General features: G+C 40.0%; 2 pseudogenes; both read left to right on the forward strand.

Moving 5' to 3' along the window:
* Positions 1-7,776: 7,776 nt before the first annotated feature.
* On the forward strand, positions 7,777-9,074 carry LOC127202276 (E3 ubiquitin-protein transferase MAEA-like; annotated as a pseudogene).
* A 3,042-nt stretch (positions 9,075-12,116) lies between these two features.
* LOC127202346 (60S ribosomal protein L23-like) lies at positions 12,117-12,538 on the forward strand (annotated as a pseudogene).
* Positions 12,539-18,338: the final 5,800 nt, after the last annotated feature.

Here is an 18,338-nt window from a genome sequence, read left to right on the forward strand (position 1 = left end):
CAGTCTCTGATGGAGTTGAATACCAGGTAGCTTAGTTTTACAATGAAGCCTAGTTGTTTAGGAGTTAAGATGTTTTTAGGTCTAGATAGGTGTTTTAAGTTGATAATGGCAATATGTGATGGAGATTGATTTACATTCAGAAAGTTAGACTCACCAAGATAGAAAAGATGTCTTCTTTAAGGTGTCAAATACAAATAGTCAAAACACTAAGAATGTAACATTTATATAATCCCTGATTGTGTCATGGTTCTTCTTGCTATAGGTAATATATTGAATATTGTATATATGTGTAATAATATAAATGTATATGTAAAAATAAAATAATAATAAATAATAAAATAAAAATAATTTTTTAAGTTCAAACTCACAGAAACATAGTGAAATTGTTTTGATGTGGTAGAAATATATGAAACTAAAATATAACTGTCTTTGCCCACTATGACTAAAGTTAGTGGAAACAGAAATTGAGGAGTAACTGGACTCTTACTGTAGCATTAGCTTTGTTAGAGAATTGGAATAATTAATACAATCTTACTCTCCTTTTCAGCTCCTCTACCATCACATTTTCATGGATTAATGTATGTTTTGGGAATAAAACATAGGTTAAAAAATATGTACCAAAAATGTTCATATATGCATGTCTTTCCAGGTATCAGAATTAAAGCTGGTTTTTACCTCCCTTTAATGATTTTCTGTAATAGTCACTAAGTGTAAAAGTTATGTTCATAACTAGAGTAAAAACAAGCATTGCTCTAGAAATAAGGTGGAAATGTTAGGTAGAGACTAATAGACAATGATATTTAGAGCCGTGGAAATATTATTTATGATACTATAATGGTGGTCTAATCATTATACGTGATTTAGACACATAGAAAAAATGGCACTAAGTGTGAAATTTATAGATTTGGAATCACATAGGCAGCATATTTCTGGGCATGTACTTAGGGGTAGTTCCAAAGACTGACTAAGGAATGAAGCCTGTCCTAAATGTATTTGACGTGATCATGTGGGTTGGGGCGTCTGACAGAATAACGCCAGCTAAAGAAAACCATCACAACAGTGTCTTCTCCTTTCCCGGCTTCCTGCTCAGTTGCCATACTGTCCCTGCCATGATGCACATTCCTCTGAACCACAAACCAAGAAAAGCCTTTCCCCCTTTAGTTCCTGTCCTACTTAGGCTTCTATTGCTGGGCTAAAACATTGAAAACCAACTCATGAAGGAAGGTCACAGTTCATCACAGAGGAAAGTTGGGCAGGAACTGAAACAGAGGCATGGAGTGGAACTGCTTACTGCTCACTGCATATGATTTGCTCAGTTTGCTTTCTTATATACCTCAAACATGGCACTGCCCACAGTGGGCTGGGACCTTCCCCATCAATCATCAGTCAAAAACAATGCCCCAGAGGCTTGCTTACATGCCAGTCTCATGGGGACATTTTCTCATTGGAGGTTCTCTCTTCCCAGATGACTCTTAAAGATAGCAAATTCCAGGCTCCTGTCTGTGAGCATAACAGAATATCATTAATAGTGCCAAGAGTTGGCTCTCTCCCATGAGGTGAGTCTCAGGCTGGGCCAAGCACTGGTTGGACATTCCCTCAATCTCTGTTCTATCTTTTTTCTTTGCACATCTTGTAAGCAGGGTAAATTTTGGGTCAAAGTTTTGGTGGATGAGTTGGTGTTCACCTCCCTCCACTAGGGGTCCTGTCTAGTTAGAGGGGTCCTCTTCAGTCTCCATGAACCCTGCTACTAGGAGTCTCAGCTAGAGTCGCCCCCATATCCTCCCAGAAGCCTTCCCTGTCTTAGGTCTCCAACTTGTCACAGAGATGTCCCACCCGTATTTTCTCTTCTCTCTGCAGGCCCTCTGTCCTCCTGCCCCCACCCTCTTCAGATTTTGTCTCCACCTTCATTTCTCTCTGCACTCCCTCTCCCACTTTGTTCCTTCTCTTCAACTATTTCCACTGTCTATTTCCCCTTCTGAGTGAGATTAAAGCATCCTCTCTTGGGTCATCCTTGTTACTTATCTTCTTTGGCATGTATAAAAGATTTCTAACAGGTTGATATGGGTAAACATGAAAAATAATACAACCAAGTGAGAACAAGGTAGAATCCTCACATGAGGCTTTGTCCTTCTATCTGCCTTTCTTCTCCAAGGATTCTATCTCACTAGCCTTCCCTTAAGGAATGACAAATAGGGGAATGAAAATCAATGTACATTTGGCTAATTGTTTGTTTTGAAGTTAGAAGATTGTTATCAAATTTTTTTAATGTGATTTGACCCTGCTAAACATTAAGCTGTTGAGCATCTGAGCGTCTGTACAAGGTTCCATAAATAGATTATTTGGTGTTTGCTCAGTTCTGTTATTACTGCTAAGACCTTGTTGACACAGCCTGTGTAATACATGCTTGCCTTCATTTGCACTGCCAGCTATAACTTACAGCAACTAAGTATTTTCTCTAGTCTCAGAAAGAATTATCACCTGTCAGATTTCTAACCTTCATTTTCCCACCCTTGGAATTAATAGAATTATTTGACTGCTATGAATATAGCAGACACCAAGAAAAATGCTTATTCTGTTTATACCTTAGGCAGAAAGTGTGTGAGATTGCTGCATAAGAGTGTCTAAATATCAGTGTACCTATAGCCTTACAGAGAAGACTTTGTAATTAGCTAAGCTGCTTAATTTCACCTGTCATTACCTGTGTTCTCCCTCCAAATCAGTTATTTATAGCATTTTTGCCATCCATTCAATGGTATAATTTCATCTACCTCCTTTTTGCCTGAAACTTAATTAAACAAAATAAGAAGCCTTGGTTAAGGTAGAATTAGCATAGCTATTTCTTTCCACTCTAACTCCCATGCAGAGTATAGTTTCCATGTGTTTCAAAGGGATCATTTGATTCAGGTAAGTTCTTCAGGATAGAGAGCATGATGGGAAATGAGTGGCTTGTTAGTGGTGTGAAGTTATTCCTTTTACAAAATGCCTCCCACAAATCCCCCTTAACTACCCTTTTCACATGAAGCCAAACTTCCTGCTGTCTATTTGTACCTGTGGATAGGTGACTATCACATCTTTCATGCCATCTGCCTCCCAAATGCCACTAATCCAGCAGCTCCTAAAGTCAGTCCTATTAAATTATACAAATTACTAGTTGGGTAAGCCCTGGCTGTGAGAAACATTCTTTTTATTATTATTATTAATTTATTCTTGTTACATCTCAATGTTTATCCCATCCCTTGTATCCTCCCATTCTTCCCTCCCCCCCCCCCCATTTTCCCATTATTCCCCTCCCCTATGACCATTCCTGAGGGGGATTACCTCCCCCTGTATATGCTCATAGGGTATCAAGTCTCTTCTTGGCAACCTGCTGTCCTTCCTCTGAGTGCCACCAGGTCTCCCCCTCCAGGGGACATGGTCAAATGTGAGGCACCAGAGTACATGAGAAAGTCATATCCCATTCTCCACTCAACTGTGGAGAATATTCTGACCATTGGCTAGATCTGGGTAGGGGTTTAAAGTTGACCTCCTGTATTGTCCTTGGCTGGTGCCTTAGTTTGAGCTGGACCCCTGGGCCCAAATCTGCCTATCATAATGTTCCTCTTGTAGGTTTCTAGGACCCTCTGGATCCTTTGATTTTGCTATTCTCCCATGGGTTTCTCATTTAGAGTCCCAATAGGATGTCCTCCTCTCTGTCCCAGTTTCCTGGTAAGTGAAGGCTTTCGTGGGACATGCCCCTTGGGCTAGTATGCAGATATAAGTGAGTATATACCATTTGATTCTTTCTGCTTCTGGGTTAACTCACTCATTATGATCATTTCTAGCTCAATCCATTTATCCACAAATTTCTGGAATTCCTTGTTTTTAATAGCTGAGTAGTATTCCATAGTGTATATGTACCACAGTTTCTTTATCCACTCTTCTACTGAGGGACACTTAGGCTGTTTCCATGTTCTGGCTATTATGAATAAGGCTGCTATGAACATGGTTGAGCAAATGTTCTTGTTGTGTGCTGGAGCATCTTCTGGGTATATTCCAAGGAGTGGAATAGCTGGGTCTTGAGGAAGCCCTATTCCCATTTTTCTGAGATAGCACCAGATAGATTTCCAAAGTGGCTGTACTAGTTTGCATTCCCAGCAGCAATGAAGGAGTGTTCCTCTCTCCCCACATACTTGCCAGCATGTGGTGTCACTTGAATTTTTGATCTTAGCCATTCTGATGGGTGTAAGATGGAATCTCAGAGCTGTTTTGATTTGCATTTCCCTGATGACTAAGGAGGTTGAGCATTTCTTTAAGTGTTGTGAGAAACATTCTTACACTGTCATCTTTGGCATCTTTGGTGAGGTGTTACTAGTGCTTCCCCAGGCTAACAACCAGAAGTGGTCCCAGACATTGGCTAATATCTCCTAGAACACAATCATACACAACACACGTGTTCCTTGACTCAACAGTAATATTCAAGACTTGTTAGAAATACAGGTTACTAGGCCCATCTACACATACTCAACCAGAAATCTGAGTGTCCAGCAGTGGACACTTTATCTAGCAAGTCCTCAAAGGAACCCAATGTGTGCCCAAGTTGAAGAGCATAGTTACCAAGCCAGACTCAACACTGATGGCCTGAGGGACTCATGGTGTCAGATAAATGTTAAGACACACATTCTAAAAGGAGATGCTTTTCTTGGAGTATTTCGCTGTTTTTTGTTTGTTTGTTTGTTTGTTTTGTTTTGTTTTGTTTTTTGGTCTGTGTTTCTGTCTGTGGGTGCCACATGGGTCAGGTGCCTTTGAGAGGGTATCCTATCATTTGTAGCTGCTGTTATAAGTGGTTATATGCCACCAAATGTGAGCCCTAAGAACTAGACTTGAGTCCTCTAGAAGAACAGCCATCTCTCAAGCCCATAGCCAGACATCATTTTTTCATTAAAACATTGAATTGTGATATTTCCAAGGACAGGACAGCTTGGTGGTGCTGTGTGTGTGTGTGTGTGTGTGTGTGTGTGTGTGTGTGTGTGTGTGTCTGCTTGTGTTGATATGTGTTCATGTCTGTGTGCATGCTGGTGCATGTGTTTATGCCACAAGCTGCTCTTCACTGTTACAAAGACTATTCTATATGCCCAGGCAGACTCACTGAGGCACTCCTCAGGCTTTCAGTCTACTTTTTGGCGTGAATCTTCAGACTCACTTCCAGAATTGCTAGCCTTGGCTGGTGGCTTAGAGGAGACAGACAGAGAGGGGGCTGCAAGAGAAACGCTGGGAGGACGGTGCTCCGAGGCAGAGACAGGAGGGGGAATTTAAAGATTACAAAGAATAAAAGAAAGTTTTATTGCTAAGCAATTGAATAAAAATATTTGGCAGAAATCACAGCTCAGCAAACTGTAGATTATTCTCATGCCCTCTGAAGTTTGATATTTCTATATCAAATAATTTGCTATTTATTCTTGAGAACTATAATGAAAAGTAAAAGAAAACGGAAATCAGTAATTAGTTTTCATTGCACAATGGTTAAATAATTATATGATTACTTAACATTGCACACTAGAGAAAGAAATTATGCTAGTGATTGGCAAAATTCCCCCTTACCTAAATCAGTATAGTTTCTAATTGTATTTTGAATATTCATCTATATATAGCCATAGGTTAGTGTAGCTATCATACATCATCAGAGTTGCTTCTTATTGTCTTTTGTTTTTGTTTTTGTCACAATAGACAGAGGCTACTCCAGAGAGTAACAATTGGCAAGAATTCTGAGAATAAGTGATGTAGAGTACCCATCCCCAAGAAGTACATCTACAACAAAATACCTACAATTAAGGCTCAGAAGACATCACAGAATAGAGAATAGAGAACAGAAAGATTGTAAGAGCCTGAGACCAGGATTTGTGCTAAAAGACAGTAATTTATAGACACAACAGGCATGGTACACCCATAAAATCACAACAATCTGACTGTTTGCACTAGATCTGCACAATGACCTTGAAGGTATAAGAATTTTTCACAAGGTCCCATGCTTAGATGAAGAGCAACAAGTAGTCGATGACTGATGAGGGAGACACAACCTGTTTTCTTCAGGAATGATTGTAAGGTTATTGTGTAATTCAAATGCTGATTTATGTACCCTCTATATCTGGTTACAATCCTTGTTCTGAGATTTTTCTGTTTCAATGTTGCATAAACACTGCTCCCCAATTGCCCCTGATACACCAATAAAGCATCTTACAGCCAATCATTGAGCAAAGGAGAGAATAGGACTGGACTTCCTGCCAGGCAGGGGAAGAGGAGTTAGAAGAGGAAGCAGGGGACTGAGCCACAGAAGAAGTCAAAGAGGTATCAAAGGAGCTGGAGCATGAAAGCTACAAAGTACAAGCGTCTCTGGGATGTACACTAGAGGAAACGAGATTAGCTTAGAGAGTTAAGAACAGAGAAATAACTGCTCAATTAGTATGCTGTGAATCTTATTATTAAGCAAATATAAAAGAGTCTCAATTATTTATGTGAGGGCCAGGTTAAGAGAGAAACTGAGAAACAAATACAGTTTTATAAAAATAACAGTAACAGATGAGCTCCCTGACAGAATGAGAAATCCTGAATGGTCAGCCCTAAACATATTTACTAGTTGAACTTAGTAGATTTTTAGACATGTTCACATAGACACACACATGTAGCTAAATAATTACAAAAGAGGAGGCCATGAATTGTTGAAGTAATGAGTGGTGAATATAGGATGAGTAGACGATGATGTATATATTGTGCTCATTATAAAAGTCTCAAAATAGTAAACTAAATGAATAGCTATATTAACATTGTATAATGGAGAGATTGTATAAATTTTTTCTGTATGCTGAGAAGTTCATATTTATCAAAGTAGAATATTTGATAATTTATTGGCAATAAATAGATATTAAACATGGCATAGATAAATAGCCTATTCATGAACCAAGTGGAAAGTTAAGAACTAAATAGTTATTTGGTAATGTGGAAGGTGGAAAAAATATATGGAAATGTGGAGGGCCGTAGCTACATGGAAGGTTGAATGTGAAACCACTGAGCATCCAAAAGACAAGATAACCCATAAAACTTCCTTAGAGCCAGACACCAGCAAGGAAATGACAAAGGTAGGGTGATCTGATAAAAATATAAGTTGTTTGTGAATCACAGCACTTCACTTGTGTCAACTACACTTGCTGATACGTCTTGCAGCAAAGAGGTAGGAACTTTACAACATTACATTACAAATTAGAGAGGGTTTCAGACGCAAGAAGCAACTTGAAAGGAAGGCACTGAGAATGTCAAAGCTGGAAATAAAAGTCAAAAATAGCTACAGCAATAATCCCATCCCCAGAGAATCCTTGAACATGCTAAACATCTCACTAGATGACCCATGAAAAGAAGAAACACTGGGCTGGAGAGGTGGCTCAGAGGTTAAGAATACTGGCTGCTCTTCCAGAAGTCCGTAGTTCAATTCCCAGAAAATACATGGTGGCTCACAGCCATTTATAATGAGATCTGTTGCCCTCTTCTGGCCTTCAGGCAGACATGATAAATCTTGAAGAAGCAGGAAGAGAAGGAGAGGGAGGAGGAGGAGGAGGAGGAGGAGGAGGAGGAGGAGGAGGAGGAGGAGGAGAAGAGAAGAAGAAGAAGAAGAAGAAGAAGAAGAAGAAGAAGAAGAAGAAGAAGAAGAAGAAGAAGAAGAAGAAGAAGAAGAAGAAGAAGAAGAAGAAGAAGAAGAAGTAGAAGATACCTCAGGGATAAAGAGATCTCCTGCTGCCCAGCCTGTTCAAGATGGCGGTGCAGGAGTCAGCAGGCCAGCTGTCCATGAGCCTGAAGGTGCAGGAGTATCGGCCTCTCGAGGTGCCCTATGAGACATGCTTCCGAGCTGCTCAGAAAAACATTGATCCAGAGACCAGCCACGTCACCGTGTTGGCAGCAGAGCTTGAGATGACCTTGAGTAGTTGCCCAGCTGTGGGCAGCCTACCGGATGGTGTGGTGGAGAAGCTGAGTGTCCTCAAGAGGAAGGCAGTAGAGTCCATCCAGGCTTAGGATGAGAGTGCCTAGCTCTGCAAACAGAGGATGGAGCACCTCAAGGAACCCAGCAGTGACCCGGCAGCAGCAGCCAGCATGTGGAAGCGGAAGTGTATGGACCACATGATGGTGGAGCATTCGCTGCGCTGTGGCTACTACAACACGGCCGTGAAGCTGGCTCGCCAGAGTGGCATTGAGGACTTTGTGAATACTGAGATGTTCCTGACAGGCAAGGAAGTGGAGGAGTCCTTGGAGAGGCATGAGACAGCCACCTGCCTTGCCTGGTGCCATGATAACAAGTCTCGGCTCTGGAAGATGAAGAGATGCTTGGAGTTCAGCCTCAGGATTCAGTTCATTGAACTTGTCCGGCAGAACAAATGCCTGGATGCTATGAGACATGCAAGAAAGCACTTCAGTCCGACTGAGGGGAGCCAGCTGGACGAGGTCCGCCAGTTCATGGGTATGCTGGCCTTCCCGCCAGACACACACACACACATCTCCCCGTACAAGGACCTACTGGGCACAGCCCGGTGGCAATTGCTGATCCAGCAGTTCCAATATGATAACTACCGACTGCACCCGCTGGGGAACAGCTCTGTCTTTACCCTCACCCTGCAGGCTGGGCTCTCGGCAATAAAGACACCACAGTGCTACAAGGAGGATGGCAGCTCCAAGAGTCCTGGCTGCCCTGTGTGCAGCCGTTGTATGAACAAACAGGCACAGCCTCTGCCCATGGCTCACTGTGCCAACTCCCGCCTGGTCTGCAAGATCTCTGGTTACATGAAGAATGATAACAACTCACCTATGAAGATGTCTAATGGCTACGGCTACGGCTACAAGTTTCTGCTTTCTATTCTTCAAGATAATAAAGTTGTTTGCCCAAGAACCAAAGAAGTCTTCCACTTCTCTCAAACTGAGAAAGCATGCACCCCCTCGGCCAGAGGCTCTGGTGAGTGGGAGCCATACCCTCCTGCCCTGACCCCTGTCCCAGACCCCAGCCTGCCTTGACATTTGTTTCTTGCGACCAAATATCAGTGAGCAATGACAAACACTCTTAGAAAAGAGGAATTGCTTTAACAAGTCTGTGCTTGAGAACAGCATTTGATTGGTAGGGTTTTATAACATAAGTCGACTGATGCCTCTGCAAGTTCTTGCACCTCTCAAAGGAAACTGTCTCTATGGTGTGACCAGAATGCCAAGGAAATCCAGAGCATCCAAAAGTAGGAATTGGCTCATCGCTTATGTCCCTGTGTTTCTCTGTTTCCTTCCTTTTGCTAGTAATGGGACTCAGGAGAGCTTTGCCAACTCCTGTAAGACACAGCCTAGGCAAGGTGCTGGCCACACCAGGTTGGCTTCAGTGACCTGTGACATGGTACTGAGGCCTTTCCTGACTTCACTCCCTAGCTGCTGCCAAAGCACCATGCACCACTGTGCCTGGCCCGCTGTATAAGGAGGCTCTGCCCCCATGGCCAGGGTGTCTAGGGCTGTGTCTGTGCACAGGTTCCGTATCTCACCCTCCAGCATCACCTTATCTCCTGCTTTGAGAATGTTTTCACAGGAAAGCCACTAGACTGAGTTTGTGCAGAGGCCTTGCCAGGTGGTTCCTTAGTCTAGAACTGAAAGTTCAGCTAAAATAAGTACTGGCAGGTTTTTACAACAAACCATTGTAATTCACACAAGACCATATTGTAGAGGTTTGTATTTAGCACTTATTTTTGTATGTTGATGTTGATTAGCTAGTGAACTATAAATGTAAAGCATGTTAATAAAATAGCTTTCTGTTTCTCAAAAAAAGAGAGAGAGGAAAAAAAAAGAGTGATCTCCTGCCTTGGGTTCTTGAGAAAAAAACTACAAGTTAAAAATAAATAAAAATAATAGGAAAAAAAAGTATGTTTGAGTCATACTAAAGGTTGTAAAGCCATTGCTAAACGTGATTCTCATAGAAACGCTGCAGGTTTTTGTTTCCCATGATTCTGAGATATACAATTCTTAGAGACCTTACTCAATCCATGCTAAAGCCAGCTTCCTTTTCACTTATAAGGCACAACAATAATTCTCAACCAGGTGCGCAAACTGAGCTCTTAAAATGGCTTCTCATTCCTAAATCCTCCTGTGAATGAGTTAAATCAGGATTCATAGATAGGTTGGGGATGTAGCATGCTAATAAGACCCTTTTCACAGGACCTCAAAAGCAATTAGGAGTTTACAGTTCAAAGGCATTGCTTTTGAGAACTACTAGAAGAAAAAAATAAGTTTTTGACATTTGGATTTTAGAGATAAATTGCACCTAGATCTATCAAAGGTTCTCTGGTTTGGTATGAGTGGGTTTTTCCAGGAAACCATCCATTCTCAACTTGAGTAGTTTTGGGGGGCTGTATATTATGTCCTTCCTTGTTTGTTGCAATTTATTAACATAATTCCAAAACATGTTTCATAACTAATAAATTTTGTAGAAATTTCTATTATCTCCCTTTAGCTATGAAAAAAAAAAAGAAGAAGAAGTCTAAATGGCAGCAATTTGGAACAACAGATACCAAGAAGAACTTCAGATACTTAAGATGACATTTTCCTTTTTTTAACTTCTCAAATTACCATGCCTGATGAGGTGAGTGCCTATTTTCCAATTCTATACTATATGAGGATTGGAAACAGTGTCTAGGAGAGTAAATATTTACTAGTATCTTTGCTATTTTATTTTTCACCTACATGGCTTTGTGATACTTGTTGGTCATGACTTTGCTTTGATTATATATGATGCACCAAGAATGAAGGTGCATTTACTTTTATTAGCTTTAGCATATCTATGTCCCTTGACCTAAAGTAAATTGACCTCATACTTGGCATGCACCTATCTTGGCTTTTTATTTATAAAGCATTAGATTTTCTCAGAGAACTACTGCATAATATTTTGAAGGCTTTTAAAATGTGTCTATAAATAGATTTTTAAAATTACCCTAGCAATTCATAAAATGCCCTGGTTACATAATTTTCTCTCTGTATTCCAATATCCCCCTACAGACTGCTAGTGGTCTTCACAAACAATCCAGGACTCATTTCCTCCAAATGAGCTATAATTGGGAAGTGCAGAAATTTCCGCATGATATTAGGCTTCGTGCCTTGTTCATCTGAACAAAGGACAAAAAGTAATGATGCTTGAGAGCAACAAGGTGAAAGCAAATGAAAGAAGCCACTCCAATCACGTCGAGGCAAATGAGCCCTCATTCATTTGAAGTGCTCTGATTATCTGATTGTTACCTTAATGCAGCACCTACAGGGAAGGTGCCTGCTCTGAATGCCCCAACCTCACGAGACCCAGGGACCGTTAACCTTGCTGCGTATTAGCCTTTGAATTGTAATTAGTTATGATTAATTCCCAATATGTGTGGAGAAAAGATCAAATTTATTTAATGTCGGACATTTGCTTACGTCTATGATTATTTTGTTCTGTTGATACTCTGTTCTTTTGACCCCTCTTATATACCATATAACATGGACAACATTAATATCAGTGAGAAGTCTCGGAAAAAATGTTTGATTAACTTCAGGGATTTTTTTTTCTTCCTTGAGATTCTTTCCTTTTAATTAGCATACAAAACAATAGGTTTCATCATGCCATTTTCATATCTGTGTGATGAAATTATGGATATTGTTGAAATTTTTCATATTCACCACTCATTTTCTTTCTCTACACCCTCATGGTGGTTCCAAATTAGTGCTCCTCTGCTGTTTATCATGTGTCTACCTATGTGCACGTGAGTATATATACATATAGGCATAGAAATGTCTAAATCTAGATTCCACATATGAGATGAAACATGTAATATGTGCCTTCCTTCTCCTCATGGCCCCATTTGCTCCCCTCATTCCCAGCACTTAAACCACTTTTGTTCCTTATTAGATGCCCTTTTACTTCCATGTCCTATATATGTATGTTTTGTCTAGCTTACTCATACAAGACAAAATACTTCATGACTACCTTCCTTAGTCTGACTTGGGTCTCAAAAAGTCCAGTCTCTTTCACCTCCAGTCCTGTTTATCTTCCTGAAAATGATATAGATAAAACTCCATGGTTTGGCTTTCTGACTCTACGGGTGCTCAAGATGTCGAAGCCAAGATGCGGTGGGTCCTCCAGAGGGAAATTCCAGATTTCCCTGGGTCTTCCGATAGGAGCTGTGATCCACTGTGCTGACAAAACAGGAGCCAAAAATTTGTATATCGTCTCTGTAAAGGGACTCAAAGGACAGCTGAACCGACTTCCTGCAGCTGGTGTGGGCAATATGGTGATGGCCACAGTTAAGAAAGGCAAAATAGAACTAAGAAAAAGGTCCATCCAGCAGTGGTAATTCGACAATGAAAGTTGTTTTGGAGAAAAGATGGGGTGTTTCTTTACTTTGAAAATAATAAAGGGTCATAGTAAAAAAATAAAGATGAGAAGAAAGGTTCTTCTCTCACAGGTCCAGTTGCAAAGGAGTATGCAGACTTGTGGCCCAGGCTTGCAACTAACGCAGGCAGCATTGCATGATTTTCCAGTGTACTTGTAAAATATATTCATTAAAAAATCTTTGCGGAAAAACAAAACAAAGCAAAACCTGCCTAGTTTGTACACACTTTGTTTTTATTCACTCTTCTGTTAGTGGATGCCTAAGATGATTCAATATAAAAATCTCTTGTAGTAATTACTTTCCCTAGGCATTGGTAGTGCATGCCTTTAATCCCAGCACCTGGGAAGCAGAGGCAGATGGATTTCTGTGAGTTTGAGGCCAGCCTGGTCTACAAAGTGAGTTCTAGGTCAGCCAGGGCTGTTACACAGAGAAAGCCTGTCTTGAAAAAAGCCACACACACACACAAAAGCTACTTTCTAAAAGGTATTGGTGCATCTCCATAATATATTTTAACCTAAATCTATTATAAACCTGTTTGCATCTATATACAGCAACATTTATACTGCGCTAAATGCTACAAAGTGCTCAACTACTTTCAATGTGTTGTGCCTGACATCTGGCCCATGTCATTTGTCTGAAGTGAAGCTCATCTGGCTACTTATCACAGCAGAGAATGACTCTGTCCATTACGTACCAGTGTTTCCTGGAAAGACACTATCTCCAGTTTACATTTCACAGCTTACATAAATTTTTATTCTTCTGGAGTTTATAGTCCTTTGTTTTAAAGAGAATTTTTAAAGTAAAAATTTTATTTATTTTGTTTTCTTGAACATGCAAATGTCCCCCAGCATGTCTCTCACATTAGATTAATTTATACATATATCAAGTTTACAACTGCAACTTAAATGTGCTCCACACTAGCCAAAGAATGTATGATTTGTTTTAGATATTCATATGCTGGTCACATCCGCTGTTGAAAATTTGATGATGATATAATACAAGAAGATAAAATGGTAAAATGAATTCATTTTTAAAATTATAGTACATGGCATAGTTAGCTAACAGAGACAATCTTAAAGCTCCCCATAATTGTAGAATATTAGAAAGAAAATATAATACTATTATATAAATTGTAGCATTCTTTCACCTTTCCATTAGGGTCATCTTTCTTAGAGAAAAGGGGACACAAATTATATAAGAATATACTTTAAACGACACTGGAAATGCTTAAAGACATAAAATGCCTACATGCCTAAAAAGGCTTAAGAAAAACTAGGGCTTTGTCTGAAGAAGCAGTCCTCATTACATAGATAAGACTCAGACCTGCACACCGCTGCTCTCTCGTTTCTCAGCTTGCCACCCAGGAATCTCTTGAACATCTTGCTGCTCTATCAGTTGTGTGGAAGTCTTGTCAATAGCATCACTGGGTGCTCAATAAATATTTCCAAGCATTGTGACTGATAGCCTAAGGGGATACAACAGAAGGAGAAGCCATGGTCCCTTTCATTAAAGAACGCTCAATCATCTTGATGGTTCATGCCACACAAACGGGTATAGCTGAGTTTTTGAAGAAACATACAAATGAGCACAAATTAAAACAAGGCACATAATGATCATGTGCTAAAGGGCCTTGGCAGATGATCTGAATGAGAGAGACTATTGGAATGCTTCAAGCAAGACACTGTATTAAAGAATTAAGGAGGCATAAATCAGAGGCTGAAGATATTGCTCAGTCTGTAGACTGATTGCCAACCAAGGTGGGAGAAACAGAATTCAATCTCCAGGGCAGGCAGCACATGTCTGTAATCCCGATCTTGAGGAGACAGAGAAAGGTGGGTCCTTGGGCCTTGCTCACCTGCCAGAGTAGCTGAATTGGTGTATTCCAGGTTCTATGAGAGATCTTGTTTCAAAAAGTGAGGTGGAGAGGAATTATGGAAAACATTCTGACACAGACCTCTGGTCTCTACATGCACAAGAACACTCCTGCACACAGATAGACAGAACACACACACACACACACACACACACACACACACACACACACACACACTATAATTTCACAAGCTAGGGAAGGAGAAGGTTTTGGAGGGTAGAAGGCTTATTTAAGGGAACGGTAAGCCAGAGGCACAGTTGGGGATAGAACACACGCTCAGTATGCACCAGGCCTTCAGTTTGATCATAAAACCAAAGAAAGGAAGAAGAAGTAAAATAATGGGTAAGAAGTAAATTATAAAGTAGAGAGGCTAACTTCACTCATCTATGCTTCTATATTTCTAGTTCTGTGTCTTATATAAACTCTCTATATCTTTTTTTGTTAAGTGATCTTGCTCATGGAGAGAAAGACATTATAGACAGATTGACTTTCTACCTGAATTCTTGCTGCCATTTATCATTAAAAATACACATTAAGGAGCCAAGAAAATATGCTATTTATTAGTTAGCCCTCTTCAATGAAGTTTCATAAATACCTTTGTACCAAAAATAAAAAAAATAAAAAAAGCCAAGCAGCTCTATATCAACAATGAAGCAATGGGCCCAACACTATGAATGGCCACATTATTTTCACAAACCCTTCTCTCCCAGAATCCACATCACTATCTCCCAGATCACACTAAAAGGACCCCTAAAGAGGAGGATGAAGAAAGATGGTTTCCCCTCTACATGTACCTAAACCTTACTGTATGCTGTTTATGGTGTATAGCAGACAACATTAAAAGCATTTTGTACATATTACTTAATTCTAAAAACTACCAAAAGTGAATTTTATTCCCATTTTGTAGGCAAGAACACTGAAGCCCAAATAAACAACTTAACTGGGAAACATGACTAGTGGTGTACTTTGGGGGTTAGATGCGGGACCTTTGATGGCAAAGCATATATTTTTAATGGTAGTGTTTAACTGCCTTTGAGTGTGCCATGTGCATCCCCTATAAACACTGGCTGTGCAAATCTAACTGAAAATAGTATATTTTCTCTTAGCTGGCCTCTTAAAAACATAATAAGGATTAATTTCATGCCTGTAAAGTGCTTTGGCCCCTCATAAAGACACCCATGTGATTAGAACTCATTAATTTCCATTTGCTCTTCTTTGGCATCTCCAATTACAGCATCTCACAGATAGGCAGTCTTGGAACCAATTGACTTTGATTCTCTCATGCCACATTCAGGTTGTAATCAGTTGCTATTTTATTATAGAAGTAGCATCCCTAAAATTCACTCATTTTACACTAATTTTTGATGCTTAAGCCATCATTAGTTTCAGTTATTGTAATCTCCTTAGAGTACTGCATTTTACCTTGTTAAGAGGAAATTTTAATGGAAATTGGTCCCTAATACCCATCAGGTGGGAAAGAAAAAAGTTCATGTGTTAATCAAGAACAAATAATCTCATTCAAATATGCACATTCTTAAGTTGCTCTCTGCTTTAAAATTTGCCTCAAGTCTCAATTCTGCTGTGTACTTACAAGTTATCTGTATTTTGTCTCTGTCTTTTACCTTAACTGATTTCTTGAGACAGAACTTTCCTCCTACAAAAGAACTTAAGGATAACCTAAGACAAACACCACTTGAGAGACCAGAAAACTGTGGCTCATGAGCATTATAGCTCACTCGTGCATAGTAGAGTGAAGGAAAGGCGATAGAGCTGGATGGATCTACTCCCAGCCACGCTGTCCCCAAGTGCTTTTTTAATACACAGTCACCCTCCCCATGGGACTAAACGTCACTGCAAATGGCATCTAAACCTACTCCTCAACTTCTCTCCCAGATGCCAGTCCTGCATTTCAAGCAACTTACTGGAACTTTAGAGAAAAAAAAATGTTAACATTGACAACTAATTTCATTATTTTCCCACCACAACCCATTTATCTCCATCTACTGACGGCTTTCACGTCTCTTGATCCCATGAGAGAAATGGGGCATAATAGATTTGGATGTTATCCAGAGAAAATGTAGGGAAGAAGGTTCAGGTCATTTCCATCTCTGACTAGAAGAGCATTACTGATTCCATTTTGCTTATTTCTTTTTGCAAAACTGATAACACTCAAGGAATCTGATCAGTGAGTAGGCCTATGAGAATGAAGCCACATGCCTTGTTTCAATTAGAAGGGAAATCTGGCCCTAATAGACCACAAATATGCAAGACAGTGATAACTGAGATTCTAGCCTAACCTAGCAGTGCTATGTGAAGAACACATAACTAAAAATGATCTCCCACGCTTACTCATTTTAGCAAACTATGAAGCAGAAGGTTGTAGTGTGCAGGTGAGAAGGGTGAGATTGAGACATTAAGATTAGCATATGAGGACTAGAGAAACAGCTCAGTCTGAAAAATGTCTGTCAACCCAAACAGGAAGAGCTGGATTCAGAGAACTAGTGAACGTCTAAACACTGAGTAACTATGCACACAGTAATGGAGTGGAAGAGTCAACCCCTGGAGCTCACTGGCCAGCCAGTCTTGCCAACCAATTGGCTCTCGGTTCATTGAGTAACCCTATCTCAAAAAAACAAGATAGATAACGGTGCCAGAGAATACCTAATTTCAACTTCCAGCCTCCACATTCACTTGTACAAGTGAGTGTACACCTGTAAGCACACATGCACAACACACACACATACAAACACATGCACTAGACACACAAGCCCCCACACACAGATTTTTTTAAAGGTTGGCATATGAAAAAAGAGAGTTAACAGAGAAAGTTTTGAAAACCCTCTCCACCAATGTGGATCTGTAACAGCCAAAAGACATATGGAAAATTGTGTAATAAGGAAAAGTAAGCAAAGACCAGCACTCTGCAATGATACATAAAAACTCCTAACCTTTGTGGTCTAGGGCCATTGAGCTTTTTCCTGCTCTGGTCCACTTTTTCCTTAGAAGTGCTCTTTTTTAAATCTACTAATTGCTTCTACTATGACCCATGTATGCCTAGTTCAGTTTCTTATTCTGAATGCAAGACCTGGAAATCATAGTGTCACTTTCAGTACCTCCATACTCAACAATAACAGTAGGATTTTGTGTACACCTAGGTCCAAAGGCAATTTCCCTCCACTGAATACTCTTATATGATGATAATTCAACAATATATTGACAATTGGGGGAAATATTACACTAAAGCCATCACTCTTCGGGTGAGTGTGTGTGTGTGTGTGTGTGTGTGTGTGTGTGTGTGTGTGTGTGTGTGTCTGCCTGTCTGCCTGTGTTCCTTTATATTTTGAATTTTAAAAAGTACAGTCCTTATTTAGATAAGAATTCTATGAAGTCAGAAAGATGTTTTTAAATTGGTTAAGGTTGGAGGTATAGTCGGCCTTTGGGTTAAATACTTGATTAGAGTTTCATTTTTCTAGATCACTTTTCTAGGTATTTTTTTATTTTGTTTCATTTTTCTCGCAATTTTAAGGCAACAAACTTGAGGAAGAGAAGGGGAAAAATGGAAACTCAGATCCAGCAATACCTATATCTGAGGGGTTGGAAAAAAAGATGTTCTCAATGGTTTGTCTTGTAAAATCCAGAAGAATTGCCGAATGAAAGATTGTAGGAATTGGCTTCAGAAGAAAATGAAGAGGCAGAAAGAAGGTATTTGTGTATTGTCTGAAGGAACTGAAGTGATGCAAAGCTTGAGGATTTCAAAGACAGCAAAAGAGGGTTTCAGGGGAACTTAAGGCAAAGCACTTCTGATACACATGTGTGTTCCCAAAACTGGGAGCTTGGGAACCACCAAAATCAGCAACTGCCACTTTGAAATATTTGGATGAAGATGTTAGCATCTGTCTGCAACCTATGGCAGCACAAGTAGCAAAAGTTCCTCATGGGAGAGAGGGGCTATTACAAATGGCAGGATTTCTGGACAGTAAGCATTAGCATCAAATACCAACCAGAAACAGAAAGGCAGAACATTTTGAATGTTGAGGTGTGTTCTGAACATAGAACTCTGAGAAATG

The sequence above is a fragment of the Acomys russatus genome, chromosome 2 (assembly GCF_903995435.1).
Source record: "Acomys russatus chromosome 2, mAcoRus1.1, whole genome shotgun sequence".
NCBI lineage: Eukaryota > Metazoa > Chordata > Mammalia > Rodentia > Muridae > Acomys > Acomys russatus.